Here is a 5078-nt window from a genome sequence, read left to right on the forward strand (position 1 = left end):
TTGAATTGAGCTATCATTGAGGGTGTTAGGTGGTATCTCATATTCAACCAGTATTATGTATTTGGAGGGCAAGTTGGATGGCCCTCTCTGGGGGCACTGGTTGGGTGGTTGTGGACCCCCAAGGATGGTGCTGTACTGGGTAATCTCACAAGAAGCTGTGATGTTGTGGCCCATGGCAGCTTGGGGTGCCACAGTGGGTGTGCGGGGATGCCCGCTGCAATGGGAGTGCCACAGAAGGCTGGTGGGTTGCCTGCTTTGGTGTAGAGCACCACGAATAGTGGGCAGAATTGCACGGGTCAGGTAGATTGCTGCGGAGGTTGGGCAGAGGTTCATGCAGCAGCATGGAATGTCGATGAGTTTTGGCTGAGCTGCCTTAGGCCGTGTGAGGCACTACAACAGGTGGGAGGAAGTTCCTTCAGTCACATGGGACTGCAGAGGATGTATAGGAGCTCCCCCAGCCACGCAGGTACGATTTCCCCTGAAGAAGGTGGGTGGGTTTTCCTCAGCCACGTGTTAAGCACTGCAGAGGATGGAGAGGTGGCATTTTCCTGGGAAGAAGTTGGGTGGGATATCCCCTGCTGGAGGGTGGGTGGGCTCTCCCCAGCCTCGGGTTATGCTGCAGAGGGTGGAGCTCTTCCAGCTAGGTGGAGGGCATACGCAAATGCCCTAGGCTAAGGGGAGTGGTCTGGAGGTCGGCATGGTGTGAGGGAAAAGGGAAGAGAAAAAGAAAAAGAAAAAAGCCCACTGAGACTGTGGGGGGATAGAGAGAAGAGAGGGGAAACAAAAGTAACAATATAGCTTGGCCCCATCCTTGACCATGGGGCTGGAGGGGTTTAATCCCTGCCCTAAAGCAACGGCAAGCTGTGGCTGTGTTGAGATGAAGCCCCTGTGCAGACTTCAAAAGATCCTGGCTCTGGCCTAGACAGTTGCGGGGCTAAGGTCAAATCCTAGCTGACCTCCACTGTGGTAAGCCAAAAGCTCCCAGCTCCTCAAAACCTAGTGGATTTGTACCTACTTATCTTTATGACGCTCCTCCTGTGACCCGGCAGTGTGGAATTTCCCTCTTAGTGACTCTCCTGCACTGATTTCTGTGGAGTCCCTCTGGTATGTGTTACTCAGTCGCCATCTTCCTGGAAGTCCTCAGACTTTCTTTAAACAAGCCACCATCTAAGTACATCATCAACGAAGTCCACATGGAAGACACACACCAGCCAGTGTGATTTAAGGATTGTAAATGATAAAATCCAAATCTGAAGGAGAGAGTGGTATCAGAGTTTAAATTCTGAAGTTGAAGCTCTGAAACCATTTTGCAGAACCTGGTTTGCAGAAGGCAGTGGAAGCCCAAAATCTGTTTGCAGGGTCCCCACATGGATTAAGCTTGCAATGAATTCCCTCTGAACATAATCCAGGGACGTGAATAGCCTTGCTATGAGAGAGCATTGTAAAGGTGATTATGGCAGATGGCAGTTAGGTTAAAATGTAATACCTTACCATTTGATCTCCCTTTTGACTCATTTTAAAGTTTTACGTGGATCAAGAGGCAGTTGTGCAAACCAAAAAAGGGATTACTGCATGGTTTAAAATCAGAAAAGGTACGTCAGGGTTGTATCCTCTCCCCATACTTATTCAATCTGTATGCTGAGCAAATCATCAGAGAAGCTGGATTACATGAAAAAGAATTTGGCATCAGGATTGGAGGAAGGCTTATTAAGAATGTGTGAGATGCAGATGACACAACCTTGCTTGCTGAAAGTGAGAAGGTCCTGAAGCACTTGCTGAGGAAGAGCCAGGATTACAACTATGTGTTACAACTCAGTGTAAAGAAGACCCAAATCCTCACAACTGGACCAATAGGTAACATCATGATAAATTGGGGAAAATATGGAAGTTGTCAAGGATTTTGTCTTGCTTGGATCCACAACCAATGCTCACAGAAGTAGCAGTCAAGAGATCAAAAGATGTGATGCATTATATAAATCTGCCACACAAGACCTCTTTAGAGTGTTGAAAAGCAAGGATATTCCTCTGAGGGCTAAGGTGCTCCTGATCCAAGACATGATATTTTCAATAGCCTCATATGCATGTGAAAAGTTGGACATTGAATAAGGAAGATCAAAGAAGAACTCATGTGTTTGAACTGTGGTGTTGGAGAAGAATACTGAAAGTTTCCCAGGCTGCCAAAAGAACAAACAAATCTCTCTTGGAAGACGTATGGCCAGAGTGCTCCTTCGGGGCAGGAATGGCAAGACTTTGTTTGACATGACATGTTGCCAGGAGAGCCCAGTCCTTGGAGAAGGACATCATGCTTAGTAAAGTAGAGGGGCAGCGAAGAAGAGGAAGGCCTTCAATAGATTGGACTGACATTAGGCTGCAACCATGGGCTCAAGAATAACAATCATAAGGACAGAGCCAGACTGGACAGTGCTTGGCCATGTTGTGCTGTGATTGCTATGAGTCAGAGTTGCCTCCTTGGCACCCTCCACCACCGCCAACAACACACGTTTTGCAGTTTTTATTATTTTCTGCTTTCTTTTTTATTGAGATTTATGTTTTATCTAGTTGTTGATGTTCATTTTGTTTGCTTGCTTTCTGTTTGTGTTTTATATGATTTTCTGTATATGAAATCCAGGATAGGTAGATCTCTAGAGACAGTAACTAGATTGATCATAACCTCGGGACATGTCAGGGGAGGGTGGGGGAGATGGGGAGCTAACAGCAATAGGTACAATAAGAAAATGTCCTGAAACTGGATGACTGTACAACTCTTCTGAATATGACAGAACAATTACATTGTATGACATATGCCAATAAAAAAGTATAGATTCTAGAACTAGGTTCCCTAGATTTAAATCCCAGCTGAGCTACTTACTAACAACATGATTTTAGTTTTTCTTATCTATACGGAGGGCATGACAATAATACTGAATTCAGAGGACGAATTAAATGGATCAAATGAGTGACTGCAGGTAAGGTCTATAACCAGGACCTGAACCAGAATAAACCAAACCCAAACCCACTGCCATGGAGTTGATTCTGGAGTGGCCCTTTATAGGGGTTTTATGGACTGTGAATCTTTATGGGAACAGACAGCCTCATCTCTCTCCTGAGGAGTGGCCCAGGAGCTTGAACCACTGACCTTTTGGTTATCAGATCAGTGCTTACTTAACCCGTGGCACCACCAGGCTGCCCACATCGAACATCTTGATCTTTCAGACAGCAGGGTGGTATTAGTCACTGTAGCCAGTGTTTTATTGAGTGGCACAGAAGAAGCACTCAATCAATATCAGCTCCTGTTCCTAACACCACCCTGTTGTCTTAAGGATCCACATTTTTTAGTGTACATAAAAGTCTTTTTACAGATTACAAAGTCCTACTCAAATATTAGCTGTCATTACCCCACAGCTTAACATCATATCTAAAGAAAAATGAAAGGTCTGGCTAAGTTTGGGTTGAGCCCAGTTCACTGTCAAGGACAAGCTCTAAATCAGAGAGATCCGGAAATAAAGGGAGGATTTTTCTCTCTCTTGAAGGAGAGAGGGAAGTCAAATTGTTCAGAAAACAGTCTCAGTGACTCCCTGGGCTTTTTCCACATCCAGGGATGGATTTCTCCTCCTTTGAAGGTGACACTTACAACCTCATTTGCTTCAGTGGGCCTCCAAATGTTTATAGACCCATAAAAGGAAGCAGCCGAAGGCGGATGAGCCCCGTCAAATAAAGCCGCTTTGAAAAAGCGCCCGTGCACGTTTCAAGGCAGAGAGTTTCTGTCGGTCAGAAACTGAGGCCGCACCTTGGCGAACTTAAACAACACTCACATGCTTGCCTTCCCTTCCTCTTATTCTTTTTAACGATGTGCACATTTCCTCTAATGGGTTGGAGGGAATTCATGGGATTTTCCTGGGTCCGTCTCCCTCCTCTAGATCTTCAAAGACGACTCATGTATAGAATATGTAATTAAATCTCTATGGATTTTTATTTCTCTAGCCAAAAATTGCAGGAGAAAAACTCAGGCACAATTCTTGATGGTAAGACACCGAAGCTGAGTGCATCGCATTACACAACTCCATACAGGGAGACGTAAGTTTGAGGAATTCAAGTTTGGATGTGAGTTCCTAGTTCTTGGAAGAATGGCAGCATTTATTTTGAGAACAAAATAAAACCCAGCTGCATCAAATCGAGGGGGAAGAGTGGCCAAAATGACCTGTGCCCTGGTGAGGTGGAGGGGAAGGAATCTCAGGGGACTCGAGGAGAAGCCAGGAGTTGCTGGGGGGTGTTGTGGGGGTGCTAAGCTCCCTTTGCCACCTCAACCCTTGCAAAACGACATCCACTTACCACAAACACACAGTCATTTGTGATTGAGGTACCCTTGAGTGGAGTCAACTCTTATCAACGATCCCATGTGACAGAGTAAAATGACCCCAGAGGGTTTCCTACACTGTGAACTTTATACTCCAACCACTAAAGCTAATGCTGTAGAAACGGAAGAAGTCTAGCAACTTCTTCAATCGGAAGTGGATTAAATATGCAGTGATAATCAGTGCAAGATTTGGAAACAGAGGAAGTATCAGTGGTTGGAAGAAAGCACCCGGGGAATCACATGACACAGTTTTGCAGAACCAATGACTTCTTCATTGGAAATACCTTTTTTTTTCTTCAACAACATAATAGGCAATTTTACACGTGGACCTCACTAGATGGGATACTCAGAAATCAAATTGACTATATCTGTGGACATTGGAGACACTCAATGTGTTCAGTCAAAACAAGGCCTAGGGGCAATTGCAGAGTACCCTGTTTCCCCGAAAGTAAAACATCCCCCCAAAATAAGACCTACTTACAGTTTTGCCTCTTGCTGAAATATAAGGCATCCCCCTGAAAATAAGACCTCCCGAAAATAAGCCCCCCCCAAAGCTACTGTAACTCTGAATTCTGGACTGTAGCGGTGGGCGCCGCTGCGCAGCTCACTGTTGGCTGCAGCGCAGCCGGAGCAGACAGGAAATGTGAGGTCTCTTTTAATAAAACAATAAATGTGTACTGCATTCTTCTTCATGGAAAAATAAGACATCCCCTGAAAATAAGAC

The sequence above is a fragment of the Echinops telfairi genome, unplaced genomic scaffold (assembly GCF_000313985.2).
Source record: "Echinops telfairi isolate 266 unplaced genomic scaffold, ASM31398v2 ScPeMD7_7420;HRSCAF=8458, whole genome shotgun sequence".
In the NCBI taxonomy this organism is placed as follows: Eukaryota; Metazoa; Chordata; class Mammalia; order Afrosoricida; family Tenrecidae; genus Echinops; species Echinops telfairi.